The sequence below is a fragment of the Pteropus medius genome, unplaced genomic scaffold (genome assembly GCF_902729225.1).
Source record: "Pteropus medius unplaced genomic scaffold, Ma_sr-lr_union100, whole genome shotgun sequence".
Classification (NCBI taxonomy): Eukaryota; Metazoa; Chordata; class Mammalia; order Chiroptera; family Pteropodidae; genus Pteropus; species Pteropus medius.
Genome location: NW_024342467.1, coordinates 14,767,380 through 14,792,027, shown reverse-complemented (window position 1 = coordinate 14,792,027; position 24,648 = coordinate 14,767,380). Strand labels below are relative to the sequence as shown.

Below are 24,648 nucleotides of genomic sequence, written 5' to 3'. Positions count from 1 at the left end.
TTGAACCAATCACCGGGCAGTTGCATTTAAATTGTAACGCCATTTTGTAGTTTAGCATTTTGTAGTATTGATCTGGTCAGAATGCTCATTAAAAAGCAAATTAGTTCCTATTCACATCTGCTCACAGTATTTCAATCACTTTATTTGGGTGGTGCATACAAATCATATGGTTCTTCAGCTTGGCTAAAATCGTGATCTTGACCATTTTCTAAGCGCTAACTAAAGCAAATTAGAATTTGCTTTCATATTTTCTACTCTGGTCTTTTGGATCTGAAGGTATATTACAAAAGAGGACAGGCAACTTGGAAGCAGATAGCCCCAGAGTCCAATCCCGCTTCAGCCCCTTTGTGGTTCTGTGCCTCTGCGCCTTAGTGTCCACTTGTCAAAGACGAAAGGCTGGTACTGGGGAGAAGACGACCGAGGATTGTGAAGATGGGCGGGCAGTGGATTCTTGGCAAACATCGCTTCCCTCTTCCTCAGTTCAGCTCGGGCGCTGTATTAGCTTGCTGGGGGCACTGTAACAAAGTACCGCAGACTGGCTCAAACAGTAGCAATTAATTTTTCTACAGTTCTGAAGACGGAAGACCAAGATGCTGGCAGGGTTGATTTCCTCTGAGGTCTCTCTCCTTGGCTTATAGATGTCTGTCTTCTCCCCAAGTCCTCACATGCTCTTCCCTCTGTGTATGTGTCTGTCCCAGTCTGTTCTTGGGAGATGAAGACACGAGTCAGATTGGATTAGAGCCCACCCTAAGGGGCCCGTTTAACTTAATCACCTCCTTAAGATCCTGTCTCCAAATTTAGTCACACTCGGAGGTACTGGGAGTTAGGACTTGAACATACAGATTTGGGGTGAACACAACCTTTTTGGATATATTCCAAGGCCACTTTTCATGACCTTAGCAATACATGCAGATCATCAACCTCAGGATCTTAAGATCCTCATTTTACCTTCCATTGTTACTAGCTGGGGATAGACGAGGTGTAGGTGACGGGTATCAGTACCCATTTAAATTTGTTTGGCTTTGAGGTGGCTGGCAAGGGCCAGGCTTTGGGGCCAGTACACAGATGGGCATTTGGAACTCAGTGACACAAATACTGTAGAGACAGTCATTCATTCATTCAGCCAATACTTAACTATGCCTACCATGTGCCATTGAGCTAGTCAGTGTGGTTACAATGATAAAGAGAGTCTGGGAAGAAAACGTGTGTCATGTGGTGAAGGTGTGAATAATGGTTTTGGCTCAGGGTTGGCTTTCCTGGTTCAGCTTTCAGAGATCTGAAAGCTGGTGAGGCTTACCGCGACGAAGGAGTGAGCAATAGGGGCTCTGGTGCTGGGCGTGGAAGATGGACAGAAATATTGCAGGAGAGCAGACTGCATGTGCAAAGTCCCTGAGGCAGGCACTGAGTGAAGGGCAGTGCAGCTGGGGGAGAGAGTAAGTGGGGATGTGGTGGGAGATATAGCTGGAAAGCCTTCTAAGAAGACTGGGGGAATTGGAAAAGGCTTCCTAGGGAAGTGACATCTGTAACTTTAAGTATAACTGATTTATTTTAGTAGAGGAAAAGGAGAGGCATATTTAGACAGAATATCAGTAGCTCTGTGTGTTCAGTGTGGCTGAAATGTCACTTATATGAAGGAACCCCATCGTTCCAGTTAATGGAAGTATATACTTGAGTGGGTTCAGGCTAACTAGATTTTACTAGATTTGCCATATTGAGATGGACCTGCTTACACCTATGCAGGGACTCATTAAATAGAGAATGAATGAACAAATGAATAAATGAATGCCATTACTGAGTGGGTGGCACTCCTTGGTTGACCTAACCTCAGAAGCAGTGATAGGTTAGTGTTACATCTTTTCAGGTCTGATGAACTAACTAATGGAAGGTTGGCTGCACTGACCTCTCAGGCCCCGCGGTCCCCCACCCTGTGTCTCCTTCTCTGCAGATCTGGGAGGGCTCCGTAAGTTCTGCTCACTGGCTCAATGTCACCTTAGTTGTCTGAACCAGGAGAGACCAGAGAGAGCTCTAGCCCATGGCGTCGGTCAGCAGTTATCATTAGGCCAACCTAGGTCGCGGTGGCCCAGTTCTGGTTCAGATAATCACATCAGCGGGGCTGCAGAACGTGTTCTAGCCATGATGGGGTGTCCGGGCTTGGTGGAGGGTGCCCTGTCTGCAGGGGCAGAATGGGAGGAAAAGCTGGGACAGTAGATTGGGGGCACATTAAAGAAGACTGTCAACTGAATCTCTGACAGGAGGGCTCTATGTCATTTAATTTAGGCTCAGGCATGAATTTTTGTTTCTTTCTCCAAAGGAGCTAAAATCAGATAGAAGATTTCAAATCGGAGCCTAGAATTTTCCCCCTGCTTTTAACAACTGATTTACTTAAATAGAAATTAACAAAGCCACCTACTGGCTGCTGTTGGGTAGAAAGCCTCTGGATTTCCAAGATCGTCATCAATGTAAGGAATATGCTTTGATCTTGAAAACCAAGATTTTCCCCTCTTGAATATTGCCACTAAACTATCCTTTAGGTCCAAAGGTGGCTTGAGAGAGAACTATTGATGGCTTCCAAGGTTACGGGATTCAGCTATGCCAAGAGGCCACAGTGTGGAGGATTACTGTAAATTAGGGGCCCAGATTTTTTTGCGAATAATGGAGCAGCTGCCTAAAACAACATCTGAAGGACAATTAACCTCCAGTCTAATTTGATGAACGTGGGCTTCATAATCTGTGGCCAATTAAGTACTTTCGGGTCTTCTGGGCCCCACAGAGAAACGTACAAACATGACACACTCTTATCTACATTGGCCACATGTGCACGACTGTGCTTCTGTTAAATGTGACTTTTTTCAGCTCAAGCAAAGGATAAACTGGCCTTCTACGGGCAGGAGATTCAGGAACTGTTATAAGCACCCATTTCATAGGCCCAGGAGTGGGATGAAAACACAATCACTCATCTCCCTTTAAGTTCTGTATGAATAGTGGGGAGGAAGTCACCTGTATAGAGGGAAATAGACTCGGGGCTTATGTTAAAATTCCTGCCATTTCTATATCCTGCTGCATCTCATAGCTTCGTAGATGACTTCCGGTCTCAACCAGCCTGTTGTACATCTCGTGGAGTTCTCCTTATTTTGCGCTTGTAGGTAATATTGAGTGCATCTGCATTTTACTTCTACTTGGGTGTTAAGAGCCATTCCATTCAGGGAGCCCTCTGGCTGACGGCAGCGGCAGTCCCCCGGCCAGGGCGGTATACATATAAATATACCAGAATATAACTGCTGGTGTAGATTTATTTATAGATAATGTCTATAATTATCTAGGGGACTAGTGGGTGAAAGGCAGGAAAACAACAGGTTAAGACAAGATTAAACAGGAGTTTTTGTCTGTTGATCGATGTGTCCCAAATGCCTAGAATTAGCGCCTGGCAAAAAGTGGGACTCAGTAAATATTCGTTGAATGAATGAAATGAATGACATGATTTCAGGCTGTCATGTAAATAATAGAGAACGTTATAAGTTTGGGAGAAAGTAACCATTTAGGAAAAGTACATGGCAATTGGATGTAGAATTGTTTGTAAACAGGAGAGTGAGGAAACAAGGAATCAGCACATTATGAAGTAGGCACCGGATATGAGGGGGCGTCTAAAATTGATAAGTGGCATTGGAAACACAAGGGAAGGGCAGGATGGGGGACATCACAGAGAAAGACTTGGTGAGCGACCGTCAAGGTGTGAAGAGTGAGAAGATGCCTAAGGTATAAGGTGTGAAGGAGCCCAGGAAAACTGGAAAATGATAATAGTATTGACATACATAGGGGAAGGAAGGGAGGGTCTTATTGGATCGGAGGGGCAAGTGGGCATTAATGGTTCATTTTCGATCCGTAGGTATGATACGGGGAGAATGGGCCTCCATTAGACACTTGCAGGTTGGAAAGTCAAGAGTCGTCTCAGAGTTGGAGATCAGGTTTGGGAGTCCTTCTCAGGAGTCTGCTGGTTGACTTGGGAAGCAGCAGTTTAGGGAGCTGGGAGGTAGGGAGACACAGGGGCCACCCCCAGAGCATGACTATGGTCTGTTTGTTCAGAAGGCTGTTGGCTTCTGCTCTAGCTCTGTTTCTTTTAGAAACATCACAGAGGTCTTAGAAGCTGTGCCTTGTTCACGACTGGGGGAGCTTTTATTCCACGGGGTTCTCCTGACCCACGTCCCCAGCATTTCCTTTATTTCTTGGGTAGGATCATTTTGTTGACATTGTTATTTTTCTGATACTGTTATCCCCTATATGTATATTTATAATTTGTGTTTAATAAGTGAGCATGCACTGTAGGAACTGATCTTGCTCTTTTTGAAGAATATACTGCTTATAACTGAGTGTGTGTATGTGTATGTCTACATTACTCTTAAAAACTGAACTATAATAATGAATTTTATAACCTCAAAGGACAGGGGATATATACAATAAGCATTGATTGAAATAAAAGTTGAAGGATGCTGATATAAAAGATCTGAATTAGTATTAGAGTAAAAGGGCATTTACCTTAGAATACTATACCTTTCTCATTTTTACTTTAAAAATTTCCATTTGCTAGAAACTTTTGAATAGAAATAATTGGGAGTGTTAAATCTTTGTTAAAGAATTTCATTTTTCGTGCTCATTTTGGCAACGCATATACTAAATATGTTGCCAAATGTTACAGAGAAGATAAGCATGGCCCCGTGTGAGGGCGACACACAGGTTTGCGAAGCAGTCCATATTTTTGTTTATCTTCATGAAAACTCAAAAAATAGTGTTTACTTTCCAACTGAGGTGGACCACAGATTATCTGAACCACCTTTCTGTTTTCTCTGTTTTCTTTCTTTTTAATAATTCTTTTGAATATCATACTGGTGATCATATAAAATGAACTTGGGTAAACCAGAATTCTGTCATTGATGAGAGTTTTGCCAAACTTGAATTGTGGTGTGCTGCTTGCCTTTTGAACAAACTAATTGTAAGAAATAATTTAGTAACCTCTGAATTGTAAACTTCTCCGTGGCGGTTTGTGCCTATACATCTCTTCATTGACTGAAGAGATACTGATGATGATGTGGGAGTAAAGACATTTATGCATGAATGTAGTTTCATGAAACTTGGCAGTTCCCATAAATAATTGAATAGCATGCATTGTATTTACCTCTGTAAGTATGTAGATTAGAGAATTAAAAACGTGGGCTTTAAAAAATCCAGGTTACTATCTACACAAATAGAAAAATATTTTAAAATTATGTTTCTAATGGGATAATGATGAAATTTTTAGTATATGGTATTGGGCCAAGTGGGTAGCTGTCTGGAGAAAGATGAGGTTGGTTCTATATCTCATACCATTCCAATAAACTCCATTTTGATCAGTTCATTTTATATGATGAGCAACGTGATAGTCAAAAGAATCATGACAAAGAAAGGAGGGAGAAATCAGAAGAGCAATTCATAAAATGTGTGGTCTGCCTCAGTTGGAAAAAGTGAAAAGTGAAGTTTTTTCATAAGGATTTCAAAATATGAGTATATATTCACGCCTTCTTAAAATTATAAAAGGACTACAAGAAACGTGAGTAAATACCTTTATAATTTTGAAGAAAGAATGCTTTTTAAACTATGATTCAAAATTCAGAAACCATAAAGGATAAAGATGGATAAATTTAAATTCAGATAAAAAATATTTACCTGGTAAAGAGCACAAGCAAATTCAAAAGACAGATGACAATCGTGCAAAAAGTATTCGCAATGGACACGGGACTAATCTCTCTATGTAAAGAGCTTCTACAAATGAATGAATAAGAAAATGACTAGCAGACCAACAGAAAAATAGGCAAAGGATATGAACGTGTGTTTCGTAGAACCAGAAATAACAGATTGTTTTTAAACTGAAGAAAAGATCTTCAGACTCAGACATGATAAGAGATATGCAAATTTAAATTGCCGAAGTAGCAGTTCTCACTTCATCAGGTTTGTGAAAACTCTGAAGTGTGACAATTATGCATTGTAGACCAGATGTGGAAAAATTTGTCACTGTACTTCATGTGAGAGCACAGATAGCACCGGTTATGAAGACCGGTTTGGCAGTATCTATCAAGATTACAAATGCAATTATACTTTTTTTTTTTTTTTAAAGTGAGGCAACCCTTGGTTGACCTCACAGCTGCAAGGGCCTTGTCAGCTTTACAGTCCTTATTTTTTTTATTTTTTCCATCTACAGCACCTGGTCTTCCTAGGTGGTCTCCCATCCAAGTACTAACCAGGCCCGACCCTCCTTAGCTTCCGAGATCAGACGAGATCGGGCTTGTTCAGGGTAGCGTGGCTGTAGACTGCAATTATCCTTTGACCCAGTGATCTGGCTCTGTAATTTTTCCCTGCAGGTACGTCTGAATATATATAAAGTGACGTATTATGGGAAGTTTTACATTAGACCATTGTTTGTAATAGAAAAGATTGGAAATAATTTAAATATCCATTAGTAGGAGACTGGTGGAATAAACTGTGATCCACCCAAACAGTTGAATACTGTATAGCATTTAAAGAGAACACAGAAATTCTTTATATGCAGTGAGTGGAAAGATCTCTAAGATATGTTACTAAATGACAAAAGCAAGGGGTAGGGCAGAATATGTAGTATGCTACCTTTGGTGTAGACAGGGGGACAAAATATATGAGTCTACATATCTGCTTGTATCTGCATGAAGAAATATCGAAAGGGTAAACAAACAAACAAGAAACTCAATGGTTACCTTTGATGGATGGGTGGGGGATGGGGTGGTCAGAAAAAGGATGTTTTTGTATACCCTGTTGTATTATTTTTATTTGTGAACCAGGTGAATTATACCCATTCAAAACAAAAAATAAGTTACATGTTTGTAAAATTGCGTTTCAGTGGCAGTTCAGCCTTTGTCCAATGGCTGGAAATATCTGCCCAGACTTCATCGTCTCTTGTTAGGACTCTTGGCTACAGCCACAACCTCCTAAGTGGGTCTTGTATTTGATTTATCAAGAGCTGTGCTGTCGAATGTGGTAACCACTGGCCACATCTGGCTTTTGAGCACTTGAAATGTGGCCCGTTTAATTTGAGATGTGCCGTTAGTGTGCCGGGTTTAGATGACTTAGTATGAGAGAAAAAGAATACAAACTATCTCATTAATAATTTTTAAAATATTGACTGCATGTTGAAGGATAATAGTTTGCATTTGGGGAGTTAAAATATATTATTAAATTAAATTAATTTTTTTTTTTAACCTTAAATGTGGCTACTAGAAAATTTTAAATTACATATGTGGCTTGGCTCTGTGGCTCACATTTTATTTTATTTTTTTGTGCAGCCCTGATGTAGGCCTCTGTCCACACTTGGCATGTCTGTCAGAATTACTTTCAAAAAAAAATCTAAATGTGCTTTAAAACCTTTGTTGGCTGCTGGGCCCTATAGAGACCTCTCTGCGATGCTTACTGTACGGATTCCTCCCCTCCCCTCACATATAAACTGCTCTTCTTCACTCTCTCGGATTACAGGCCCCTTCATAAACGTGAGCCTGTGAACACACTTAGCCCTTCTACTTGCAATGTCCCTGAACCTTCATTCTGTTGCCTTGAAAAACTCCTGCTCATCTTATAAACCTGAGTCCCGTGGCCCCTTTCATTGATGAGGCTCCCTCTCTTCCTGTGCCATCACTTCTTATGGCATTTGATGTACCTGCGTCTTTTCATACTTATCACCTGACACTGCCGTTAATCATTTCAAGGGTGTGGTCTCCCCAGCAGACTCTGAGCTCCTCAAGGGCAGAACCCCTCATGTCTGTATTCCCAGAAGCTGCGACTGCCCATGAACAAACCCCAAAAAGTCACTCGGAAATGAGGTCAGTTGTGTTTCATTGGAAACACACGGTACCCCGTTTGCACTTCTATTTGGTCTATATGTGAGGAAACAGGCTCACACCCCGTAGGTCTTCCCTGGGTTAAGAATAGGTCTCTTTGGAATGTCCTAGCTTTAAACAGGGCAACCTCCCTACAGGCAGAAGGTGACAAACTGCAGAGACGTCGTAGCGCCAAACCCACCTGGTCTTCGGGGTCGTGTTCAGGCTGGGAAGGGAGAGGTGTTCTGTTCTGTCAGAGCAGAGATCCTCAGGTTGGCCCTGTGCCTATGTTTCCAGAAGGTAAAGGTGGCAGGTGGTTGCCAGAGGCGAGGCTGGCCGGCCAGTGCATGCAGCCTCCGAGCTGGAACAGTGAGGTTCTCCACGGTCTTGTCGCCACGCTCTTCAGTGACCTTCTCTGAGTTCATTCCCGTTTGTTAAGGTTCCCACTGTCTTTCTCTTCTGCTTGTGGGGACTTAAGCTTTTGCTTGAAAGAGAAGAGTAGTAAACAGAATGTCTAGGATCTCTGGAGCAAAGAGTTGAGAAAAAAGAATTGCAATTTTGTAAGAAGCTTCTCTCATTAGCTAAGTAATTGGAAGGACTCATATTTAGACCCAGATTTTAGAAACTTCTTTCCATTGTTTAGGATCCATTCATTTCTTATATAATGATGCAGATATTTTCAGGCGACAGAGCTTCTTGTGCAGCTCTCACGATCAGTTGAATGAGGAGCTGCAGAAGCGCAAGGGGCTGGTAAAACTGGTCTGGACCCAGGATCGCTGTCACCTGGTGGGGTGGGCACGACAAGCAAGTTACGTACGTCATCTCTCTAGGCCTCAGTTTTTAATAAAATGAGGTCATAAACACCTGGGTTGTGAGCATTTACAAGAGGCGAATGAACACTCGTGGCTAACACGGTGCCCGGTGCATAGTGGGTTTTGGTCAGTAGGATTTATAGCTCCAGTACGAATGTTGATTTTCCTTGGCAACTGTCTGGTGTTGAATCACCAGATGGGCACATTCAAGGCCAGAAGAGCAGCGCATCCTTTCAGAACTGTGGCAGATGCAGCGATGGCTAGCCCGTTGCAGTCCTTGGTCACTGCTCCTCAGACCCTCCTCCTCATCTGAGGGAGGGAGGGAGCAGGTGGGCAAGGAGTCAGGACACGTGGGCTGGAGAACGGGCTTTGCCATTAGTTAGTCCCATGAGAAGTCACTCTAGCTCCTCGCTCCTGAGTCTCCTCGCTTGTGAAACGAAGGTGTTCATCTCCATCTCTAAAGTGCTCTGACTCTGTCTCCGTAAAGCAGTATTAGTTGACCTCAGGTGGTTATGCTGTGTCGTTTGTGGGGTAGCAGTTCGCTGGGCCAGACTCCACCACCTCCCAACAGCCTGGAACTGGAGGAGTGTCCCCCTTTCTTCTTGGGATCGTGTCCCAAGGCCACAGGCTTCTCCCTAGACTCTGTCCCCAACGTGCCGATCTCACCTTCTCCCAGGATCCACCTGGCTGCATTTTTCACCAGAGAGCCTCACTTTTTTTCAGGGCTTGAGATCTGTTTCTCATTATTCTTCTGATGAGAGAAAATAATCGTTTTTAAGAGGGAGATTATCAGCTGACTTATTTTTTTAAGTAACTTTTGTGCTTAGTTAACGTCTTTATGAATATTTTGCTTCCTCTTAGGCACGGAGGCCTGTGTGGTTGGCCTTTTCTGTCTCATTTGCTCTTCTTCTCGTTCTGGTTTGAAGTAGACGAACACAGTACTTTGTATGCCTTATGACCAGATAATTTGAGCTGGCAGTAATCAAGATTTGGGGCTAATTATCATTAAAGGGTAATTTCATTGCTGATCATAATTGATCTTGTCTTAAACCTACTATTGCATTTCTTTCGTGACACGATTGTAAAAGAAAAAAATGCTTTTGGCAATAAACTTCTCAAAACTGGTTTTCTACATTCAGTTGTTTTTCAAACCAACTTTATATATTTAAAGAGTGCCTTTATTAATGTAGTGACTTGCCTGCTTTATATTACATATTCAAAATAAAAGAAAATTGAAACAGTTCATCATTGACGTGAATGTTGCAAAACTAGCATCTGGTTTGAATAATGAATTTTTTGGTCCAAGTTCTGCTTTATTGAATGAAGCTAATAAAATTGCCCTCGACTGTTACGTCAGTGACTTCTCCTTCACTAACTTTTGGTTCCTTTCAGTTGCCAATTTGGAGGCCACTAAGGTTTTCTTCAGAAAGTTCTTTCCTAGTGGAACTTGTTTTATGCAGCTCTCAGCCACTTTTCTGTCACCAGCTAGGTGGGAGTGACAATACCCCATGGTCACAAAATCTTGGGTTTGGGACATTTCAAGTATCTTTTCCACCAGTCAAGCTCTTGGAACAAGAGCAGAGTGAAAAAAGTTCTAGAGTTGGAACAACTGAAAATTAGATGTTGGTGTAGCACCGTGGTATCCAGACAGTTCAAGCTCAGGTATGTAGGTGGCAGTAGCCAAGTTTGGTTTCTACCTTAAACTTGCAGAAATACAGTTGCAACTAAGTCATGCTAATACTGCCCGGAGGGCACAAAACCATTTCAATTGCTCATGCTGGTAACACACATGCACGTGCATGTTACATGCACACATGCACACACCCATGGGCAGTCTCTTAGAGGTAAATACACACTTTTTGCTACTAGGTTTTTTGATCCATAGGTATCCATGTTAATAATATCTTCAAAACATTTTCAGATCCATCATTTGATTTGGCTTTCAGCAAACCGCTTCACGATGGACAGGGTAAACTCTGTTATCTCTCTTTTACTAATGTGGAACCTCCTCAGTGAAGTACTCTGACTTTTTCAAAGACATACAGATACCATGTGGTAGGAAGGCATGATATTTTATAACGGTCTGTTTTTATATTTTATCACAAATCCTATATTGTATGTTCTCCTTCAATGAAAAGCTCACTGAATGAGTGAATGAACGAATGAAGAAATAAATAAAACATCCTAATGAATAAAACAAAACCCTAAAGCTCAATGTCTCCAATAGTCAGATAGCAAAAACATGGAAGCAAATGAGTATTTTCTCTTCGTTATTTCTTTGCCTATAATCAGAGTTGGCCAGGGTGCAGGCAGGCCGATTCGTAGCTTTGTAAAAATATATATTGAATTTCACTGAGTTAGCATTACTTAGCTAATATCCCTTTATCTATGAATACTTGGATATACGGGTTGTTATCGAACACGAAACTGACCGAGACTGACCGACAGTTTTCTACATCCTTCTGCCAGATGTGGTTGGCCACTGCAGTAAGGCCTTTGGAAAGCTGCAAGCAAGAAAATCAGCGTGGTTTTCTGTCTGTTGAGTAGATATGAAGTTTTACCTCCACTCTACTTTTAAAAAAAAAAACTTGTTACCAGTTGTGTTTTGTATTGCGTTTTTCACAAGAATAAAGGGAAAACAGTAACTTTTGGGTGGAATCAAAAGGTCCTGCCAGCAAGGCTCATGAGTGAGAGCGAGATTTCTGATACCTGAGATATTAGGCAACTCTGAGGCTGGGCAGGTGACAGCATCACCAAATCTTCATCCTCTGGGAAAATAGGGCAGAAAATACGTCCCTTTCTCACTTCGTTATGAGAACTCCATCTTCTTCTGAGAATACTGGAATCCTCTCTCTCTTAATTTTTCTTTAAACTTTCTAATTATAATTCTTTGTAGTAGATTTTTTCCCTTTTTGATCCTGCTCCTTTTTAAATTATAACTCTTCAGGAGCCAAAGAGATGTTTTCCTTTTTCCTGATGAAAGCGTGTGATGTGCAGGTGTTCCTTACAAAATGCCTACTATACTTTGTAATTTAACCTTTGCAGCTCCATTCTAGGTTCTCTCCTGATAACTCCTTGCCAGATTCTACCTACTCTTAAATTCACTTAGGCCACTTAAGAATCCAGGCCTCAAATTCCTGTCTCTTTTGGCTTGGCTGCTTCTCTCCTCATTTTTTGGCCCTATTTGGCCTTCAACAGATGAGGCAAGGTGAGTACTGTCCATTCTACCTATTTCCCATGGCTGGTTCCTGCGCGGGGTTTGGCAGAGACAAGAGTGAGGAATGGAAGAAGTGATTTAGCAACGAACTGACAGGGTTTGAGTCCCAGTTCAGCCCCTCGCTGGCTGTCTTATCTAAAACAAGTTAGTTAATTTGTACACACCTTGGTTTCCTTGCGTGTAAAAGGAGTTAAGTAATATTTGTCTCACAGTATTGTTGAGGATTCATCGAGATGGTATAATTGGAAGTGCTTTGTGAAGTGTTACAGTGTTACTATTGCGGACACTTTTTCATGGGGAGGTGCCTGAAACACTTAGATAAGGTGCTTAGATTATTACAGATAAATCACGTAGGAAAGGTGGGATATCGGAGTTGCTCGAATAAGGAAAGGGATGAGCCATTCCCGATCAAGGCACCTCAAGGGATGATCAGATCAATAGATACGAAGTGGATGGTGGAGGAACAGAGAAAATTCGCAGAAAGAGAGAAGGCAAGGAACCTGCAGTGGTTTGATTATCTGGAGAGATGAGGTGAGACATCAAGGCTCCCTTGCCACCAAAATACAATAAAAGCATCAAGAGGAGGCTCCTAGTTTTTGAAACTAGGAGGCTGGTGACCTTGGGAACCGAATGAATTTGACAGTACTGGAAAAGAAAATGTCAAGAGAGGTTGGAAAATGAATCCAACCAATAAATTAGCTGAGCCAGGGTACAACTGTGTCCACTAGGAAAAAGCAAGGCTGAGACTCAGCACAGTACCTGGCACAGAGGAAGTGCTGAACACGTATTTGTTGAATTCATAAATGGGTGCAGTAAAGTTGATGTAGAGAACTAGTTGCAGAACTGAGCTGTATCAGGTTAACTACCACTCCGCCTTCTGAAAAAGCCTATCCTCTGAAGAAGAGTCACTGCATCCCGCCCGAGGGAACCAACTCCGCAGCCTGGGAGGGCATGGTTTAACCCTGCAGAGCATGTGGTGTTTTTTTTTTTAGCTCAGGGAAGTGACATGAACCTGGATAAGATGTGCTATATAAGCCTGCAGTCTTATGTCTCTCTGTTTTAATTTGAAAGCCACTGTTAGTTTAATAAATCATCCCTATGAAATTCTTTTAGTTCTATTTTAGGATCCAGAAAGTGGAGCTTTGTATGGGTTCTGCAACAGAAAACTAAGTTAGATGCGTGTGTCTAGTAAGGGTAACTGGGACTCAGTGTGGTCTTCCTTTTGAACTGCTGTAGAATGACGTTTTGTTCCGATAATGTTTTGTAAGCCATGAAGGTTATCATGTCTTTTATTCCTCCTTTGCTTGTTTGCCTTTGGCTGGCTACATTTTACTTAGTCTTTATCTTGTCTCTGCTGGTCAGCTGTGGTGGTCTCTGGCATAGACTGCAGCCATGTAATTTTCGGCTTGAGAGGCCAGTTGGGACGCGAGATCCCTATATTATTGGCCGTTTCATGCTGCATATCATGAAACACATCCCCAGTTGAGGTCTCATCAATCTACAGTGAGAAGCACAGTGATTACAGGTACCAAGAACATTCTCCACCCTCCAAAGCACATCGCTGTACTCTAGGTCATTTGGCACAGAGACAGACACTATTCCTGGTTGTATTCTCTGCAGGTGACTTGGCTCAGCTACTCTGTGGTTTAACCTCTCTGCAGTACGTATGTGGTTCTTCAAATAAACAGAAGGGCTTTGAGAGGATGGTTTTAGAACTTTGCACGGATGAGAAATGTCTTAAGATACTTTATTTAGTAAGAGCTGGAAACTTACTCTAGTGGGAGGTTTATAGGGTTGGTTGGTATTTGAGAGACAATTAAAAAGCCCAACTTTAGACTGGGAGATTTAGGTGACAGATTAATTCGATTGTAGTCTGAGTCATTTGGAACTGCTTAAAGTTAAGATGCTTCTGCTGCAGTTATAAATTTGTAGTCACCTTTGTTCCCTCTTTCTGTGATAAAGCAACTGGGATATAATTTAAACAACTTTGCTAAACTCAAAACCTGTCAGGATCTAAGGAAGTCCTGTAACCACTCAGATGTCTCCAGTCCCAGTGCTGGGCAACGCACTAGACCACGGGGCCTGCGTGCAAGATAGAGGCGTAGACACGCGGACCTGTCTCTCCTAAGTCAGTGGAATTTTGTGTCCCTTGCTCATGTAGTGAACAGTCTTTCCTAGAGGTATGTATGGTGTTCTGAGCTGAAAGGAGTATTTATGTGGCGCCTGTCAGAGGTATGCTTGGTATGAAAACCATAAGTGATTTGCCTCACTGGTTTGTTTAAAATTCTCAAGCATAATGCTATACTAACATAGCTTTTATTCACTGAACCTCCTTTACAGTGTAGGAAAAACGACCACGTGGTGAATGAAATAAATATACTGGACTCGATCCTCACAGCAAGAAAGGCCTGTAATGTTTACGTGAAAAGGTGCTTCTCTCTGGCTTGTGCTTGGCAGAAGGCCTGGGTGTATAATGAGGTATTAACATGTGTCAGATCTTGTGCCTCCCAGGAACCCGGTGTTGTCTTGTTCCACTTGAGTTTTATTTATTGAAATTATGACATGCTGTAATGGGTGCACCGATGCACACCAAGCCAGGTGCAAGTCTCCGGGAGAGGCCGATGGGAGGAGTGGCTATTGGAACATTAACTCCAGGTTTCCTGACTTGTGTGTGATGAAAATATCAAACCTAGTGTGGAGTTAACAGCAAGTGAAAAAAAAAAAAAAAAAAAGAATCATTGCTTATCGGAGGAAAAAAAGAGTCATCAGCAATACTAGGGAATTTCTGTATTTGTAATCCTTTGGTCTGGTATGGATTCATTCATTATCTCTGGTCTCACCGTAATAAATAAAGCATTTCATATGCCAAAGTGAGCTGTAAGACACCATCATAGTGAAGGTTATTCGTGATACCTGCTGAAAACCCCCACATGTGCTTGGATTGGGTCCTAGCAGAATGGATCCTGAGTGTGCCTGTGTATCGTCCCTAAAACAGGTTCCCATGCCATCTGATCCTTCTTGGGAACCCATCGTTACTCCTGGAAGAGCATCTAGGTACAAAATAATTTGGCTGTTTTGTTTGTTTTTCATGAAGAGAAAGGAATCCAAGATTGATGAGGATGAGATGCAGTATTCTCATCTAATTAGTCACTAAGCTTTTTCTGTAGAAACTTGCGTAATTCTTTGATTGATCTTCTTCCTCCCATTTCTTGGGTAATGCAGTCTCAATCGGCGTAATGATGTGAGAGGAACAAGTCAGGCTTGGTATGTCGCTGACCAGCAAAATCTTACAATTAAGCTGATTAAACTCAGTTTTCTAACTTTGATGTTAGGGGCCTTAATAGGATATAATTTTATGAGTTGCCTCTTTCTAAGGGGGCCAGATGGAACAAGGAAGGAAATCCCCTTCTCAAATGTAGAGTTTTACAACTGAAAGGTCAAAGCGAAGCGGGGTAGGACTACCCCACCTTCACCTCTGCCCGGTTCCTAAATGGCGCTGGCATTGTCACCGGGCTCAGGTGTCCCAGGATGCAGTTTTATTCACTTGAAAGCCTTTATGTGTTCAGCTCAATTAGATTAATTATCTTCCTCACCAAGATTCACAGTGCTTCGCTGTTTAGCCGCGGTAACTAAATGTTAGGTTTGCAAGTAGAAGGTACTGTAATTGTCCTCCAAAGGACTGTGGCTTTGGGGGACTCAGAGAGAGGAGCTTGAATCAGTCATTCTAGCCACGATGGAATATAGGTTAGCAAATTCGTCTTCAAGCTGAGTGTTTTTTTTTACTGGCTGTGACACATTTGCATTTAGAAGAGAGCTCCAATTCTGAATCTTTGGTGCCTCCAAAAGCAATGCCGGGCGTGTCATCGTAAAACGCGCTAATTTCTGTGTCTCCTGGAGTTAATAGCGTGTTTCGCATGTTCTTGGTTTCTAGATAGAGACCACTGAGCTGAACCCAACCTTTTGTCCATTGGCAGTTTGCCGGGAAGTCCATCCTGGATGAGACATGGTGGTAGCATCAGGGCTGAGCAAAAAAGTCAGGGACAGAGTCCTCCCTCAGAGCTGTGTGGAGGTTAAGCTTTTTTTCTGACATAAAACATAGGGAGGCCTGGCACTCATGCTTCATCTTTTAATCTCTCCTCCCTCTGCCCCCTTTTCTTCTTCAAGGGAAGACAGAAATCCCAAATTGTGGTTAAGGTGATCATTTGTGGAGTTAGACATTGAGTGGATCTATGAACTTAATTTTTCCAGAATCCTAGTCTTGTGAAAATTCTCAGTTATCAACCTTTGTACTGAACTATATTAGGTAAAAGGGAGATCAGGAATTGTAGTTCAAGAATAACTAATTTAGGATGTGTCTGGCCGGACTGGGACACATCTTCAGTATAATAATAATGATAATAATAACACTATTCACGTATTTATCTAACTGTGGTTACGTTCACATGCCATATTATTTTTTAAGAGAGGTAAGGGCAGGTACCATTTAATCGTATTTGTTTATTCGATAAATATTCAGAGCCTACTATGTGCCAGGCCCTGTTCTAGGTACTAGGCTGGGAACAAAACGGTAAAATATTCCTGCTTTTGTGGAACTCGTATTAGCGGTGGGGAGACAGACGATAGATAAATGAAGCGCGTGAAACGCAATTCTATCAGATAGTGTATCTGCTATGGAAAAAAAAAAAAAGGAAAAGGGTTAGGGAGTGTGTGCTGTGGTGGGGAGTTTTTCACAATACTAATAGGGTAGCTGTGGAATCACCTTGGTGAGAAGACATTTGAGTAGTGACTTGAAGAAGGTAAGAAGGTGCTGGTCTGGGGGAACAGTGTTTCAGGTAGAGGAAACAGCTAGTACAATGGCCCTGAGGTGAGAACCCGCCTGGGATGTTGGAACTTCAGGGAGACCAGCCGGGCTGGAGCGAGTGAAAAAGAGGGTGGTGGGAGATGATGTGGGGGTGTCCACTACAGGCCGGCACACGGATGTTGGCATTTCATCTGTGGGAGATGGGGAGCCATGGCGGGTTTGAGCAGGCGAGTGACATGGTGGGTGAGCACTCCAGGAGTGTCCAGAATAGACTGAAGGGGGCAGGGGTGGAGGGGGCATTGATTTGGGGGCCATTGCAGTAATCAAGGGTGGAGATGATGGCTCTGGACCCAAGTGGCATGAAGTGGTAGGGTTCTGGGTATATTTTAGAGGCAGGGTCAACAGATTTGGGTTTACAGCACAAGGGAAAGAAAGAAGTCAAGTCAGAGATTTTAATCTGAGCAACGAGAAGGATTTGTTTGTCATTAGCTGTGACGAGGGTGATGGGTGGAGCAGGTTTTGAGGGCTGGAAGGAGGTCATCGTTTGGGCCATGTGAAGTTTGAGATGCCTGTGAGACTTCCAGCTGACTTTTGGTATTTTAGTCTGGAATTCAGTGAAGAGGTCAGAATTGAAGATAAAGACATCCAGGCGGAGTTGGGGTATAGGTGGAATTGAACCCATAGACTGGATGAGATCTCCTCGGGGGTGAGAATACATAGACCGGAAAAGAGGACGAGGTTTGATGCTGGACACTAGGAGCATAAGAAGCCGAGAGAGGTAGAGGAACCAGTAAAGGAGCTGGAGACAGAGTAGGAACTGCCACTTGCGGGGGCGGGGAGGAAAGCCAGGGGTACGAGCTGGAAGCCAAGACCAGGTGTTCCAACAAGGAGCGGGTGAACGTCATGTCAATATTGCTGTAGGTCAAAACCGGGTCTATCAATCAAGTGAGGCCCGAGATACAACGCACCAAGGGCCATGGCTGGAAATAGCTGGGCTAGGGCTCAAAGTCAGGTTCACTCTCTTTCAGCCAGGAGAGTCCTTTGGCCTCACCTGACCTTCGCGTGCTGGTTAACGTTGTCACGTGCTTCTTGCATCGTGTTGTCAACGTTTGCACGAGTTCCACTGTTTCAGCAAACCACGCTTTTGTTTTTTAGTTTGCATGAAAATATTGTTCTCCCATATCTTTTACATAAATGTATGTTCATTGCAGAAAAATTAGTAAAACAGATAAGCCAAAAAAAAAGTCTGAATTATTAATAATTGCACCACTCAGAGAGGACCATGCTTGCAAATTGGTATCTGTCCTTCCATACTTTTTCTCAGCCATATAGGTGGACATATAAATTCTTTTAAAAATAGATTACAAATATATTGTGTTATGTTACCTTTTTATAACCTTTTCAATAGTATGTCATCAACGTCCATCATGGTATGCATATTGTACATATTGTTTTATACCTTTAAAAAAAAATAGTGCCTGGATATCTGTAATATAGTTTGCCAGGTTGGTTAATGGTGACAAGGAATAATCCAAGATCACCTATGGGAACTGACCCAGAAGTAGGACCATGATAATAACGGGAGCCTTCATATCCATTGAGCCCTACCATATGCCAGGCACAGTTTCCAGGCATTTTATTTGCAATATGTCATTTAATTCTCACACTAGTCCTTGTCTTTATCTACATTTTTGTAGTCGAGACCCCAAGATAGGCACTCGCTCATGGCGAAGATGCAGCTCGGATGGGAGCTGGGCTTCATCCGGGTCCGGTCAGTCTGGCGTCAGGTCCCACAGACTCTCTCCTGCCCATCTCTTATCTCTCACTGTATTTTCACATTTGATCGCTATCTAAGGTGCCCCATGAGCTGCCTGCCTCCCCATTGCCTTCCCGGGGGAGCCGGGCAGCAGGATGGTGGAAGGGAGCACGTGCTGGGATGGGAGCAGCGTCATGGTCACCTCCTTCCCACCCAGAGTGCCACTGCTACCCGCTCCAGTCTCTGAGCCGTATTTGATGAGTTGCCATTTATTCATCTGTGGTTCATGTAGAAAATTAGGGTTTCATTCAAGGTTTACTGGTTAAAACCAAAAAAAAAAAAACCTGAAAGAGTCAATATGACTCTAGTCAATATTGATCTTCTTTGGGCTTAAAAAAAAAAAAGTAACATTTTAGCCCATTAGTTAAATACATATTTGTTCTTTTATAGGTTGGCAAATCTGTAAATACACTTGGAGTGGTGTAAACTTTAAATATGTCAGTACCTTTTGTGATTTCTTTTTCAAACCCTGTGCATCGTAGTTTTGTAATAAAATATTCTTATGGTGAAAGAAACTACACACACACACACACACACACACACATATGTGTGTGTGTATATATATATATAAAATATGTAATATCTGTCAATGAATGATGTATAGAATACAGCGTATCCTGTAACTGTGTGTCTATGATAGAGATGGGCCGAATATGTGGGACAGAGCGATACTTGGAATGCCAACGAGCAGCGGTGGCAGACACATCAGATTGTGTTTGAAGTCACAGTGGCAGTGTTATTTACAAAGTCAGTGTGGCACAGTGAAAAGAAAAAGGAGACCCCTGTATTCCCAGTGCCCTTGTCGTCATCCGTAAAGTCGGGGAAGTTGATTGCTTACTTTATTAAGTCACTAAGCATCATGCGTCAAAGCAAGACTGAAAATTCACAATTCCATACAAGTCATTTGTGTGTTATTCTCTTTTTAGGTGCTCAGCTTATATATCTCTAAGTAACTACTACCGCCAGCTCAGTGTTAAAGCAAGAGCTTTATCTTTATCTGAAAAATGGGGATGAGCTGCTTAGGAGTTTGGTTCATTCACTCCAGCTTTTAACCCAGCACAGAGCTTCCACGCACATGCCCCAGACCCGCCTCGCGGTGGTCCTGAGTCACGTTCCACAAACGTGGTCCAGCTGTTCTCCGGATTCTTCTCTTCCAAGCAGACTTTTGCTTTTCAGAATCTTGGCAGGAGATTTTAAAAGCAGTGCATATTGGTGATGATGATCTTGTGATTCTGTTTTCTTTTCCACTCTCATGCTCCCTGAGGTTTGCATCTAGAGTAATCGGAGAGGACATACACTTTGGAGGGTTAAGGTAAATTGAGCTCTTTCCTAAGAAACTAATTATGCTGCTTATAGAACCTAGCATGCTGTCTCGAAAATACGGGACAAGTAAATTAAACCTGCGGAGTCATCCTTAGCATTTGGATGTTGTCTGAGACCCAACTTCATGCCTCTGGAAATATCCATTCTCGTTCATAAACTGCAAACCTCCTCGTTCAGTGAGAATTATAATCCGTCAGTTATGTGTATATAAGTTCTACCTGAGCAATCAATAATTTCAGAAAGAAGACATTTTTCATGTGGATTTGTAGTGGTTTACTTTACAGAAATTTTAGGCGAGCCCAGAGATACTAATCTAAAGCCCAGAGTTTGTGTCAGGATTGTGGTTTACAAAAATGCTCTTCTATGTTGTTTTATAAATCCTGGTTTAGAGTTGAACTTGATTGATGAACAGAAGTATTACTTTCATTTACTACAGCTGATGGGCTTCTACACTCATCCCTTCTTCAGAACTTGTCTCTTTCTCCCTTTTAATAAATCGGGAGTATGGAACACACTGTCCATTTCTCTTCCTTCCAACATTGGATTTCAGATTAATTCACAGAATAAAGCAAGCATCCTTCAAAAATTTGACTTTAACTACTTGGATATATATCACCAGGACTATTAAAAAGAACAGGATGTTTAGTGTGCCTGTCCTCCCTTAGCGAGCACAGAAACTTCTCTTGGCTGCTCCCCATATTGAGGCCAGCCAAGGATTGCTCTAAGCTCCAAAAACTTGGAAACTAAAAGGCCACGTCTCGTGGTAGGACAGCGAAGACCCCCTTCTTCTTCATCAGTTCTGTTTCTGTCACCGGCTACCTTTTGAAAATACGTTTAAAAAGCCGTTTCATCTTGCATACTGCCTCCCTCCCATTTTGGTGAGGTTCCAAAGCTTAGAAGATTTAAGTTCTCTAAACTGGAATTTATTAACTGTAAAAAAATTTTAGTCCTGTTGGAAGTTGTCAATAGACAGTGAAAATTTCATAGAACTTATTTTTCAGTCTGTATACAAGTTGTTTTGTTTGTTTGTTTGTTTTTGGCATTGAAATTTGGAGGTGGGGGAGGGTGTGTTGGGTGTGTTATAGGATGAGATAAGATTGGACATTTGGACAAAGTATACTATCCTCTTTGAAAAGAAGAGGAAAGTTCCAGTTCCATTAATGCAAATAATTTTCAGGTTATCCTAAGTCACATTGGCTAAGATGTCCCCAATAACAAAGTCAGGAGAAAGTAGGGCTGGCAGCCCTTAGTCCTGGACCTAACTTAGCCCTGTGGCTTATTAGGAAAAGTTAGTTTCATGGCTGCCTAATATGGAGAGAGGGGGGGATAGGATGGGGGGGGGGAGGGGGGGGATGATGGGAGGCCATTTCATTTAGAGCACTTTGCTTTGTTTTGTTAATAATTTCACAAGAGGAGTTTGGGCATATTGGTGGACTTTACAGATCTTCCCAAAGCACTGGGAATAACAAGTGTTCTCCCAGACACTTAGATGAAGTATTGTGTATGGTATGCTTCGCACAGTGCCTGACATGTTGTAAGTGTATGGTAAGTGTTGGCTGTTGCCATTATCATTATTTTTAATCGTCTGTTACCATCAGATGCTAAATCGTGAATCCCGGCATTCCCTCACTCCCAGTGGGACACAGGAGGAGGCATCCATGCATTCAGAGGAACTAGAATCTAGGTAGGATCTAGGTATGCTTTAAAGGGAACCTGACATAAAAACTGAACACCGTTTCATTACAGAATGGAATGTCCATTCTACTAGCAGGATTTATTTTTTAATGGCATTTGGTAGCTATTGAGCCAGGCACTTTGTTAGGTGCTGAATATATAAACACAAGGAAGACAAGTGTGGTCCCTGCGCTCAGGGCACTTGCATCTTCCTGGGGCTTAAGACAAGTAGAGCAGTTGCAGTTGCTAAATGATTGCAAGGTACAGTGTTGTCTTTGGTCCTCCTGGAGGTCAGGGGGAACCTGGTGGAGAAAAGGACCTTTCAGCTGGGACCTGAAGTGGGGAGCGGGAGGGAGGAGGAGGACAGAGGAATATTCCAGCAGAGGGGCAGGGTGAGCGTTGGTCTGTAGCAGGGAGAGCATGGCGCATTAGGGGAACTTAAAGGACCTTATCATGGCTGGAGTGTAAGGTCGGGGTGGGGAGTGGCGGAGAGCAGGTGCCTGCGAGCCTTGGTAAGGAGCCGTAAGCAGGGGGGTGACCCGATCGGTTTGCATTTTAGAAAGGTCATTCCGGCCCCCCCTGTGGAGGCTGGGTTGGAGGTGGGCAAGCTGGAGGCAGAGAGGCCAGTTAGAAGGGAATTTGAGTAGCCAGTCCAGGTGAGAGGTGACGAGGGCCTGGGGCGGGGCGGTGATGGATGGCGGATAACCACAAGGGCATCGTCCCCCCTATATAGCGCTTAGTGTGCCAGGCACTGCTCTGACGGCCTCACCTGTACTAACTCATTTAGCTCTCAGAATGACCTTTGGAGATGTGTACTACTAATATATAAAATTTGTCGTTTTATTCCATTGGGCACATGAGGAACCTGAGGGTCAGGAACTTGCCCGTTCACATTATCGTAAATGGCAGAGGCAGGGTTTGAACCCAATTGTTTTTGACCATCGCGCATAAGTGATTGGATTCAAGGCATATTTGGAAGGTAGAATGGATAGGACTTGATCATCTTGACTTGTGGGTTGGCGATGAGCCATCGTGTTGCCTGGCTTCTGGCCTGGGCATCTGAGTGGATGGTGGTGACCTTGACCAAAATGGGGGATATATAATGGGGTGCGGACTTGTGATGAAGATGATGAAAGACGGATTCTGGACATGCTTGATTTAGTGACGTTCCAGTAGAGTTCAAGGCAGGAATATAGGTTTCAGCAGCAGCATCACATAGGTGATAAATGACACACATAGAGCCAATAAGTTTGTCCAAAGAGAGGATCCATACTTTCCAAAGAGCAGGGGTCCCGAGATAATAAATCCAACGTCTGAAAAGTGGGAAGAAGAGGACCCCAAAGGAGACTGAGGAGGAGGGGCAGAAAGCTGGCAAACAGAGCAGGAGAGCATTTGCACACAGGGAGAATGAGGTTTCAGGCTCTCAGTGGACTGCACGTGCCAGGAGGCTTAGAAAGATGAAGGGGGTCCATCATATTTAGTGAAAATGAGGTCGTTTGGTGACTTCAGCTAGAGCCAGTTTAGTGCACTTGGGAGTCTGAAGTCAGGAGTGCAGTGGGCATGGGGAAGACGAGGAGGTGAGCGGTGGGAGGCAGCTGTGTAGACCAGGCTTCTAGAATCAGGGCTGGGAGGTGGAGAGTTAGGGAAGGGTTTTTTGTTTGTTTGTTTATTTGAAGATGAGTAAGTAGGCAGGTAAGTAGGCAAGTGAGGGCCCCGAGGAGGCGGAAGGGATGAGAATCTGAAGGACATCAGGGTCAGGAAGGAGAAGGCGGGGCATAGAAGCTGGAACAGTGCAAGTGTGGGGCGAAGAGCTGAGGAGCTGGCCACCTATCGGCCTGTTCCTTATGGTTGGTTGGTAGGAGGCAAGGTCGTCTGCTGAGAAGGAGGGAGGTGGTGAGGTCAGGTTGTTGGAGACTGTTCACACCTACTGTCTAGAAGGGAAGGAGAGCCGGCCTTGAGGGACGTCGGCAGCTTTACTAGGCGGAAGGCAGCCAGGATGGAAGGACAGGCGTACGTGGCTTTATTACGCTTTGCTTTATTGTGCTCCGCAGATGTTGCGATTTCTACAAATTGAAGGCAAGGACCTTCCCCTCTCCCCACCGCCAGCAGCAAAAAGATTACCACCTGCCTTATGGCAACACTCTCTTTGTTGCCGTGGTCTGGAGCTGAACCCGCAATATCTCCGGGGTGTGCCTGTAGTTGATACTAAGGTAGACCTGACTGGTTTGTTAATCTTTTGAGATCCCAAGTGTCTCACCAGCCGATAAGATCGTTGAATTTTACTTTCTATAATTTGCATTATTAAAAGTATAACAAACAGAAAAATACAGGTTTATTGAAAATACTTTTTTAAACTATTGGTCCTTCCTGGAAATTCTTAAACACTCCCATAAGAAACCTTGCCTGCCATCCCCTTTTTCAGGATCTAAATGGCGGAGTGTCACATAGTACAAAGGAAACATTTAGGCAGGCAGGGGTCTGGTACCTACCTGGAGAAGTATACATAGGATTGTCTGCATGCGGACTCCTGAATTTCACCTTTTTAGGGCAGCTTCTTATTTACATAGGCCCCCATTCCCTCCCTGTACCATGTCATGGTTAAGGAAAAAAAAAGACCTCCCTACCTACCTCCTGACTCCTGACCCCAGGTTAGAGCCAGCCCTTCCTCTTTGGGCTCATCTCTCCCCCTCTCCCTCAGGTTCCCTCCCTGCCTCAGGACCCTCTGTGGGGGTGGGGTAGCCTCCGATGCCCTCCGATGCTTACCTTGACCTTGGTCTTCACTCAAAAGTTGTCCTCGGCCCCTTCCAGGTAGTTTCTCATTTAACCACCAGCTCCCGCATCTTCAGGATGGAATTGTAAGCTGAGACTCTCAGAGCTCTGTTGACCTGACGCCTGCCGCTCTCCAGCCTCAGGGCAGGGTCATGAGGGGAGGCCTTAGGGGCCAATGTGCACTTCTTACCGGCCTCTCCTGACTCAATCCTTTCACAACTAGCTTGCTCATAAATCCCATATTTTACTTAAATGGCAGTAAAAAATGATTGTTCAATCCTGGGCAAAGGCAGTAACAAGAAACATCAGTCTGCCTTGGTATTTGGCAAATGAAAATACAGCCCAAGTAAATATGTATTGTTTCATTT

The 24,648-nt window shown here is 43.2% G+C and overlaps 1 protein-coding gene, 1 non-coding gene and 1 pseudogene across 2 annotated transcripts in view; 2 read left to right on the top strand and 1 right to left on the bottom strand.

Moving 5' to 3' along the window:
* Positions 1 to 24,648, top strand: part of JAZF1 (JAZF zinc finger 1) — a 300,556-nt gene that overhangs the window by 51,534 nt on the left and 224,374 nt on the right. The window lies entirely within an intron of this gene.
* Positions 4,642 to 4,752, top strand: LOC120602667 (U6 spliceosomal RNA). Its single transcript, XR_005652808.1, has one exon. It is a non-coding gene; the product is annotated as a U6 spliceosomal RNA (small nuclear RNA).
* On the bottom strand, positions 6,218 to 6,336 carry LOC120602689 (uncharacterized; annotated as a pseudogene).